The 11329-nt window shown below is 28.5% G+C and overlaps 1 long non-coding RNA gene across 1 annotated transcript; it reads right to left on the bottom strand.

Annotated features, from left to right (window-relative positions):
• Positions 1–6149: 6149 nt before the first annotated feature.
• On the bottom strand, positions 6150–6963 carry LOC128291890 (uncharacterized). The gene is made up of 2 exons (XR_008281867.1): positions 6840–6963; positions 6150–6432 (listed from the first exon to the last, which is right to left on the bottom strand). It is a non-coding gene; the product is annotated as an uncharacterized LOC128291890 (long non-coding RNA).
• Between the last annotated feature and the right edge of the window lie 4366 nt (positions 6964–11329).

The raw sequence follows: 11329 nt of genomic DNA, 5'->3' as shown, positions 1-11329 counted from the left end.
TCTACATTACCCAAGCCTAGCCAAATGTTTTTCCCTCTTATGGTAGCCCACATTTTTCCATTATCTCTCATCTTTCTACCCATTTTTACACTTTTTGCAAAAAGGTCCTTTTAAGGGTTTTTCATGAAAATCAACTAGGAAAAGATGTTTAATACACATCCAACTTTCATATTCCTCCATAAACCATCAAAATATAAGTGACTCATACATGGGTAAATTTCTAAACATGAACCCTTGCATGAAATATGGGTAGAAATAGAGAGAGTGAGTTACCGGGATTTCAAAAATACGAAAAACATTAAAGACGGGGCTTAGGAGCATTTACTATTGAGCTTGAAAATGTTGAAAACCTTAGCTATGGAGACTCTTCAAACTTCGGCAGCCATGGAGAAGAAATGGCTGATTTTCGCCTTCATTTTCCCATTTTATTTCATTAATTAGCCAAATAACCAAAATGCCCTTAAGCATTTTCTTTCAAATTTCATCCATACATGCCCATTTTTGTCCAACTTAGAAATTGGGAAAATTGCTCTTAAAGACCTTCTAATTAATAATCTAAACCAATTTCATACAAATTTCTTCTAGAATCCAAGTTTTGCAATTTATTCAATTTGGTCCTTATTTTCCAATTGGACACCTTACTTATAGAATTTCTTCATGAAACTTTAACACATGCATATTCTCATATCCTAGACCTCATAATAATCATAAGATAAATATTTCAATGTCGGATTTGTGGTCCCAAAACCACTGTTCTGACTAGGCCCTATTTCAAAATGTTACACTCCTTAAGACTTACTCTTTTAGAATTTAACATGCAAAGTTGTAATACTTAACTAAAGGTGGAATAATGACTAGTTAAACAAAGAATCTAAGTTTCCAGTATAAGGAAGAAGAAATGAAATCGGTTCTAGAAAAGAATCAGAGAGTAACATTTAGATTCCAAAAGAAACTCTTCTCAGAACCCTTATCTCATATATAAATAATCCAATCTCCCTTACAGACATTCAACAAGTGTCACTTGAATTCAGAGCTTATCTCTCTTATTGGCCTACAAACTTCAAAAGAAACATAATTAAAAATCCCACATAATAAATATTATAATTGAAAACCCTACATAATAAATATTAAGACAGTCAATTCAGTTGGTTCCTAACCAAGCACTTCACAACCTAACGAGAACAGTACTAAAATAAACTGGGCCAATTATACATTTGGCGATAAATCATACTATAATTTGCCTTTTTGTCCAGCTAAAACCTTTACTCTTTGGCTAATCAGAATAATCTAAAATATAATTTCCACTTAATTACTCAGCGTCTATTATGCACTCATAAGTATACGCCAAAAGAAACAAATGGGAAAATTACAACTCACTAAACACAATTCTTTCACTACTATACGCCTTATCCTTGAACCCGCCTAAACTGAGGTGTAACAATAATGAAATAAGTAAGGATTAAGTTACAAATTTTGAAAGTTGAAGGACTAAAGTGCAATTTCACATTTTAAGGAGAAGGACCTAAATGCAATGTAACACCCTAATACCTGACCCAATTTCTAGGTTCGAGCTACAAGGTACCACATTCATTGCTAGAGCAACTACAAATAATTACCTTCAATTTAGAACCATTAAACACCAAAATATGAATAATACAGATGTATGATAAGATATGTAATCATTTTCAGGTCTTATATAAGCTTATGAAAACTCTTTTGCTAACCCAAGTTTGAATCAAGACTAAATTTTAAAGAATTCAAAATGTCAGGTTGACTTTGCGACTTCGGGGGTTCTTCGTTGCAACACAACTCTCTAACTAGGTCTTATCCTAACATTGAGAGTATATCATTGTGACGTGACTGTTTGTTTTGAAAATGGCCAAAATGGCACCAACCTGTATCACCTAGTAATTCATTTCTATTAACACCATTTTCAATTTCAACCAAAATGCTATTTCTAATGTAAAAACCATTTTTTTTAAATCGAGTTTTGGAAAATGGGAATCGACTTTAAGAAAAACGAAAACGGGAGTCGCCACCAATCTTTTTAGGTGTGATTGGATCACCTTATAAAATGTTTTGTTTTAAAACATTAATTTTGCTCTCTGAAAGTCGAGAAAAGCGGATTCGGGAGTCGGTTATGTACGAGGAAGGGTTAGCACCCTCGTAACGCCCAAAAATTGGTACCTAATTGATTATCAAGTGTCTTTAATGTCGTAAATTTTAAAGTTTTAAGATGCAATCCCCTTTAAAATATTTTGATTAAAGTTCACTTGTATCAAATGAATCAAAACATCACATCCAATAAGTTAGGATGCAATATTTTTAAGACATTCGAAACTCAGCTAGCCTTTTTGAAAATTCCTATCTTGAAACAATAAAATGCCATATCCAGTAAGTTAGGGCACAAAGCTTTGAAATTCCAAGACAGTTGCTCGTATTTTGAAAACCTTAAAAACTTAGACGGGTGCTTGACTATTCGAACTCAACGAGAAAAGTTGCAACCCAGTAAGTTAGGGCACCACCTTTCTCGAAGCTTTCAAATATCAAGCATTGCCTTTTTTATTTGAAAACTTTGGAATCTCCTTTTTTAATTAATGCATGAGGAATCATATTAACATTATAGAATATAACATACAAGATAGCATATTACAATAATAGGTAGCTAAAACATGTATTTAAATAATATGATAGCAATAATATAAAGGTCCTATACTAGATACATACATAAATATAACAAATCTTAGTTACATAACAACATACATATTAAGTTATACATAACATATATTAAAGATGAATAAGCAAGATATATGAACATACAAAGTAATAGTTAATTTAAAAATGATGCATGCTATACAATTAGACATATAAATACATATACAAAACAAATGTGATAATATATATAAATAATAATAATGTAGTAACATATCTATATATCAAACAAACAACACTTAATAACATTATGAAACTAGCATTTAATAAAATATAACAATATATAAAAGATTTAATACGTATTAAAATATAAAATAAAGTGAGTAATTATTTAAAAATATATACAAAGTAAGTTAAGAAGTAAAATGTTTAAATAACAAATAAATACAATATTTTAAAAAATAGATATTAAAATAATATAGATATAAAGAAATGATTTAAAAATAATTAATGCTTTGTAAATAGATAAAGAAAAAGTAATTTATGAAATATAATAAAATAATATATATATATATATATATATATATATATAAAAGTAATGAAACAAAACTTTATATAAAAATATTTTGAAATATCATACAATATGTATATATAAATGTAAAATAATACATAATTTTTAAAATAATATATGATAATAGTATACAAGTTTTAAAATAATACTTATAATATATAAAATAATATATGAAAAGTAATAATATAGAAAAATAAAACAATTTTATATTTATAAAAGATATAGAATAAAATAAATAATATATATGAAAAATAATGAATGAAACAATATTATTAAAATAATTTAATATATAAAAAAGTTTAAGATAAATATATATATACAAAATATTGAAATAAATAATAATAATCTAAAAAGAAATAAAGTTAGAATAAAAAATAAAATTTAGAAAGGATTAAATTAGAATAGAAATAAAAATACAGATGAAAATTTGAAATTTAAAAAATAAAAAAGGTCAAATTAAAATGTGCGCACAAGGAGGGGGATTAAAACGAAAAATATCCCCTTTTTAGAACGACATCATTTATGTGCTTTCTTTTTTTAAAGAGCTCAAGGACCAAATTAAAATAAAAACAAAACATTTGAGCGAAGTTAAAAGATAAAATAAACCTAATTTTAAAGGATAAAAATGCGGAAGAACCAATTGGGTAATTAGCCCAATAACAGAAAACACGCGGATCCTTTGACCGAGTCGGGTCGACACGCGGGTCCTTTTGTTTAAACGACACCATTTTCATGCTTATTGAATTAAGCAAAACGACGTTGTTTTAATAAAGCTATATAAACTAAAAAAACACTAAAAATTTCATTTCTAAATCATTTTTAAAAAAAAAAACAAAAGAGACGAGCCTAGAATGCTCTCCCCCTCTTCGGCCTGAACTCCGGTGACAATTGTCGGCCACCACTGCACGCGCCTCACGCGCCACCGTACACGGTGGTCGGAGGTTCAAAATTCCTCCCCTTTCCAAGCGAATCACAGGTAAAATCTTTTATTTTTATTTTTTATATATTCGCATATAAAAGAAAAAAAAGGGTGGACTGCTTTTCTCTTGATTTTCAAATCTGTTTTTTTTGTCTACTATGCTTTGCATGTATAAAAGAGAAGGAAACAAAATGAGAGAAAAAAAAAATAAAGAACGTTTGAATAACAAAATAAATCACCTCTGTTCTGACTTAAAATGTTGCATTTTATTGTATGATTCTCTTCCCCCATTTTACAGATTCAAAAGGGCTTTTATAGCCTCTGTTTTAGTGTACAATTTGGTATAACAAATTATCCCCCGATTCTTTGCCATGTCTGTCATTCCTTTCCCTTCTTGCAGGTAAACCCCGAGAGATTCGGCGGTGAGCACGCGCGTGATGCACGGAGATAGCGACGGTGAAGGCTGAGGCTTCATGAGAGCTGCGGCGCAAAAAAGTGGTTGAAAACCCTAGGGTTCCCAAATCTGAAAATAGATTTGGACCATCGGGCCATATAGTTTATTGGGTCTGATTTGTTTGGACCGACTTAATTTATGTATTGGGTTTAGGTTCTTTGGGTCACGGGTGTGATAAGGTTTGGGTCGCAACTATTCGGGCTTTGTACACAGACTATGGGGTTAAGTGTTTTTGGGCTTTGTACACGGACTTTTTTAATGGACTTTTAAAATAAATATTTATTCATTTATTATTTTATTTTGCCCTTTTAAAGCCAGGTCAAATTTGGGCTATTACATCTAATATACATTTCTAACATATTTCATCATTCACATATTCATTTGTAATTCATATTTATACATACCATGTTTGACACTTATGCAACTTCAAAAAATTATCAAATGGACATATACATTTGAGTATGATCACAATAGTTCATATTATCATATAAAGTATTTAATTGTCAAATTCATCCACACAATCCAACCATTTGACCTTTTCTAATTCACTAATCTAAGTTACAATAAGACATAATCATATAATAGCCTTTTCTAATTCACTAATCTAAGTTACAATATGACATAATCATATAATATGCAAAAATCGACTCGACCTAGGTACATGCTATATAACGAATAAAAAGAGACTATACAAACATTGTTGAGTTAGGTATTGCCTCTTAGATGTTAACATCACTTCTTGAGACCTCGAGATGAACCTAAACATGCGTAAGGAAAAACAAACATACACTGAGTGATTTCTCAGTGTTATTTCCATGATTCAAGTCAATATAATACGAATTTAATCAATTGCATACATTCAATCAAAAATTCTAATATCAATAAATTCATATACAATTCATGCTAATCCTCAACCACATATCAACATATATATATGCCATAAAGTGTACCAACTACGTCAAATGGATACATTACGTTAATTAAGAAACTATATGGACATATCATACCAATGTCATTAGTGTTTATATTTCCTTACAATATAACATATCCTGAATCAAATCAATTCATTTGCTAACTTTCCAAATCAGCCTCAGGCTCATTTAACCAGTTTGCATGGTCTTTCACATGCTATTTATAATCATATATTGTATATATGTACATGTAGTACAATTTCATAACATGGAATCATTTCGAGTATCATTTAACCAATTCACAATTTATATTCCCCATTAACATGACTCGGACTCCAACGTATACACAGATCCCAACCAACACAAATGTCTGAAGTAAATAGATTGCATACAACGCTTATCGACATAACCAAAATAAAGGTTGTGCCCAGTAATCATCAGAACATCTGAAGGAAAATGCGTCGAACACTCATCGACATATAGTTGAAGTAACTCATATTAAATCTATCCTATTATATGCCAACTATATCCGACTCTAACTGAATAGTTAATAGGGTAATCAATTTTCCAATTTCAACATATAATTTAATTCACATTACATTATTCTCAATTCATCATCAATTCATCATATAACATAGCATATTTCAACTTAATTCCACACCAAATATTATATATGCATTAATTCATACAATTATCTATTTTATTTAATTAGTCCACTACCTCGATATTCAATCTCAAACATGGAAATTTCATTCAAATAATCATTATCAACTCACCTCACCTCAATATTATATTGTGCAAAATATCACAAATATGCAACAATTCAAATTGATCCTAAATTATAGAAATACAAACTGAAAGCTCGTGCCACTCGTCATCGACTCTTGCTTTTCCTTTCCCTCTCGACGGACCAACATTGTCTTAGCTATTTATAATGATTCAAAAATAACACAATATCAAATTCCATCCAAATCACATTCCAATACAAAGTTAAACATATTTTTTAATTTATTCAATTTAGTCCCTAAACTCGAGACAAACATAACTTTCAATCTAGAGCTTTTACTTTCTATTTCTATCAAAATTTCATAATAGTTTTTCATTTTATTCAATTTAGCCCCTAATGTACGAAACAAACAATTAAGCTTTACAATTTAATCCTTTCCATAAACTAAGCTTAATTTATATCAATTTCACACCTATTTCATCCGATTCTCACAAATGGAAACTTATAAGAACTTTAACAATTGAACAAATTGATACATGGACTAGCTAAATCAAGCTCCCATAATCATAAATCTATAAAAATTACATGAAAAATGGCTTGGTTACCTTGGGATTTTAGCTTGGCTGAATCTTTAGTCTTCAACTATGGTGTTTTCCTTTCTGTTTTTCTTTCTCAAATGGATAGTATGGACCAAGGAGGAAGATGATGTTATCATCTACCACTAACTTAATATTATACTAATGTTTATGGTTAATTAACATTTATTAATTACAACTAATTCTTTAATTAATCCATTATTGATTATTAACTTAGTTTAAATGTATTTAATCATCACACTCCACTATCATCTACTTATAATTAGTTAAATATCCATTTTGGTCCTTTGGATAATTACCATTTAAGTTCTCAAGCCTTTTCCTAATTAAAAATTTATAACGATTAAACTTTTACAATTTAGTCCTTTGGCCTTAATTAACAGTTTTTTGACTAAATTACTTAATCAAATTTCAGTTCATTTATTTAATAACTCCAAAATATTCTTATTTAATGTTTACAAACTCAGTTTACGTAAATGGGGTTCCGAAACCGTATTTTTTAACATTACTGAAAGTCAAGTCATTACATATAAAATTTATATTTTTAATTCATATTTGGAGACTGGTGACATTCAAATCCCATAGCTTGTGAGGTGTAAATTTTAACGGAAATTTATGGAAATTAAACTTGGAAATATGGTGGAATTGGATTAGTTGGTGAAATAATGATGAAATTGAATAAAAAGAAAAGGTGTAAAATTTTCTACCCATTTGGAGTTTAATGACAACAACATGAGGTAGCAAAAAAATAAAACAATAAAATAAAAGGAAAGGAAAAAAAAGGAAAAGATGATGATTATAGGTGGGAAATGTGTTATAAAATGATTGGTACTTAAAAATTAAAAAATAAAAAAATGAAAGAAGAATGTAGAGAATATATACATGTTTTCAGCCAGGAGGGAAGACAAGGAAAGCTAAGGAAAAAAAAAGAGAGTGAGTAAAGAAAAAAAAAAGAAAGGAGAAAAAAATTAGTTTCTATTCAATTAGTCCTTTTCTATTATTTTAACCATTTTTCTCCTAAAATAATGAGAATTTCCATGTCCTCCAAGAAGGAAAATTGTAGCACAGATCTTAAAGAGTATATTCAACAATCTAAAAGCAAGAAATTAGTAAATGGAAAAGAAGAAGACTAGAAGAAAATAGAAGGATAGTGATGAAGTTGAGAAAGAAATGAAAGTGAAGAAAAAGAGAAGAAAATATCATAAAAAGAGGTAAGTTTTCACATTAACTTTTCTTGTATTTCAATGAGTTGGGTTAAATATGTTATGAATGAAATGTATGACATTTGTATTTTAATTGGAAATAGTAGAGATAAAAAGTATTTGATGAAGTATGATATGTAGAAACACCAAGTTTTCTAGTGAAAGAGAGAAATATGATTTGTTTTATGAGAAGCTTTAAGGTAAAGAAATTAATATGTTGTCAAAATATAAATATAAATGACTAAATTGAATAGTAATCAAAAGTATAGTGGTTATGTATGTTTAAAAGAAAGTTAGTGCAAAGGACCATGGAAAAGCAAATATTTTCATTAAAATAGTTTTTCGATAGTAGTAATAACTTAACTTTCAAAATTCACCTAACATTGTATAAATTGAGTTAGTGGTTGAGCAGAATATGAAATTAAAGTCTATCAAGTCTAATTTTGTATAGAATAAATGATGTAAGTAATGGAATTGTAGATTATAAGATATATTAATTTTAGTGAGACAAGATTAGAATGATTTAAGTTTCTCCAATTTTGACTTTGAAAAATCATTAAAAATTATAAAAATTAACTAAGAGATGAATTTCATATTTATGAAAATCTTAATGAGTTTATTTTCAAGATAAATAAACAACAACCTTATAAGAAATCTTTACTAAAAAATAAATGTATTTTAGTGGAATTAAGTCAAATTTGCCTAGTAGCAAAATACGGGATAATTTGAAGAAAATATTGTATTAAATTACTTTATTAAAAATTAAATTCTTTTGATAAAAAGTTCATTAAGTCTAGTTTCAAAAACAAGAAGCGATTTTAATTCTAAATTCAGAGGCTAAGATATAAATAATTTAGTAACAACTACTCAAGTAGACAACCCTATTAAAAGTATACGTACAATTAGTGAAAAATAATTAATATTATATATAGGCATACTATACTAAAAGTCAAAGATTCTCATATATATATATATATGTATATATGTACATATAGGATGTGGAATGGAAAGGAGGAGGAGGGAAAATAATAAAAACAGATGTAATGCTAAGAAGTTAATATAAGAGATAGAATTGCTAATATGTAAGAGAAGTTCAAATGAACTTGTGAAGATTAAATTGACTTTTAGTGTAATTTTAAGCTTGGAAGGTGCATAAGAATGTATGGAAATGAAAATGATGTTTAAATATTGTTTCAGAAATGTTTGTAACTTGATTAATGAGTCCACTGTTCCAAGTCTTGAGACCTAAAAGCCAAAAAGTCGATACATGTCAACTTCAAATTAAAATACTACAATTTCAGGACCATGCATCAAGACTAATTCATTTTTGTCTTGAGACAAGCAAAATTTGAACCAAAATAGCTACAATACTAGAGTAATGTCTCGAGACATATAAATTCTTGTCTTGAGACATACAGACTTGTGAGTGAAAATTATATCGTTTTACTTTAAAAAAAAAAGACCTTGAACAATCTCCATTCGAAACTAGGTCTTAAAGAAGTTTAAAAATGGTACAAGAACATTTAAATAAATTTAAATAGTCTAGAATGATGAGTGGAACGTGAATGAATAGTTTAAACTTTGGTGAAGTGATTGGCTAAAAAATGTGGCATTCTTTACTCGGGTTTAGTTGCGAGCTCGGGTAAAGGATGTTACAATGACCTTCTCAAAAGGTTCAAAGCAATTGCTGAGGAAACTAGAAATGGTCTAGCGATGGGAAAAGAGGAAGAACCCCTGGGTAAGCAAGACACCACCTTTCACTGAAAAAGGAAAATTGATAAAAAAAAGAAAGGACGATGACTTGAGTTATTTTTCCAAAATGAAAGACAAAAGGAAAATAGATGAACTATAGTGGTTGAAAATGTAAGCAACGTCGACTACCACTAGGTAGCCGCTCATGGTAAATCCAAGGTAACAAAAATTGAGGGAGAAAAAAAGTCTCTAAAGAGAATAGAGGGAAATGGGGTAAATGTTTGTTTCCTTTCAACAATAATATTGAACCAAAAAAATAAATAAATAATTAGTTTCTACACTTTTTGCTTTGAATTGTAAACCTCCCTGCAATTCGATTTTCTTTCAAACAAATAAGTAAAAGGGTAAACTACCTCGTTAGTCACTCTAAAATGGTGTCATTTCTATTTTAGTCACTTAAAATTTTTTTTATTAATTTAGTCACTACTGCTATAAAAATTTCTCAAAATGGTCACTTAACCGTTATCTCACTAACAGGAAGCTGGTTAGACTTGCCACATGTGTATTAGTTTTTCACATATTTTTCACATATTTAAGGTATTGTAATTAAAAATAATAATGATTTATTAAAGCACCATAAAGGTTTTAAACCCACAAAACTTTCTACACCTTCATCTCTACATTGCCAAATTTAGGGTTTGTTCTTCTTCTTCATCCCATTTCTACCAAATTAGGAGTTTCTTAAAAACCATTAATCTTCAAATTGGTATCATAAGAACTGCAAATGCAACAAAATTTGAAAAACAAAGCTAATTTGAAGCTCAACAGTTTCCCCCATTCTACAACTAAATGGAAAGACAGAGTAAGTTCTAAACTTACAATAGCGTCCTCTATTGCAATTTTGATAAGGTTAGTTTAAAAAACTATGAGCAAATTTTGCAGAAATTAGTGATACTCCATTTACATTTTAAACATCTTAATTCTTTTTTTTTAATTTATGATTGAATTATCATACAAACAAAAGCAGAAATAAATTATTTTTTATAATTTGATTCTCATTTATTGATTTTAATTTTTTAGTTAATTCTATCTCTGTCCTTCAAAATAAAAGTTAGGGGATAAAGATAGGACGATTTTTATTTTTTAATTCCCTTTTTTTTCTTTTTTAAATTTGATAGGTAAATTTCAATTTTAGATATTTGTTGAACACAAAGAAGCTGTTGAAGATAGTTCGAAGACACTTTTGATGAGTTTAATTTCATCAGTTCATTTATGGGGATGAAAAATAAGAAACTCCTAATATAGTAGAAACAAGATAAAGAAAAATAAGAAACCTTAAAATTGACAATGAATAGATGACATGAAGAAATTTCTATAGGGTTAAAATTGCTTAAATAACATTAATAAATCATTAATATTTTATTTATAATACCTTAATTATGTGAAAGATACATGAAAAATAATACACGATAAGTCTAGTCACTTCCCATTAGTGAGATAATGACTAAATTGACCGAAAAATTAGAGTGATCAAATTAAAACAATTCTATTTTAGAGTGATTAATGGAATAGTTTATCGTAAATAACATCGCGTGCAAATAAAAG

This window comes from Gossypium arboreum, chromosome 4, assembly GCF_025698485.1.
Source record: "Gossypium arboreum isolate Shixiya-1 chromosome 4, ASM2569848v2, whole genome shotgun sequence".
Lineage (NCBI taxonomy): Eukaryota > Viridiplantae > Streptophyta > Magnoliopsida > Malvales > Malvaceae > Gossypium > Gossypium arboreum.
This window is presented reverse-complemented; position numbering and strand designations above follow the sequence as displayed.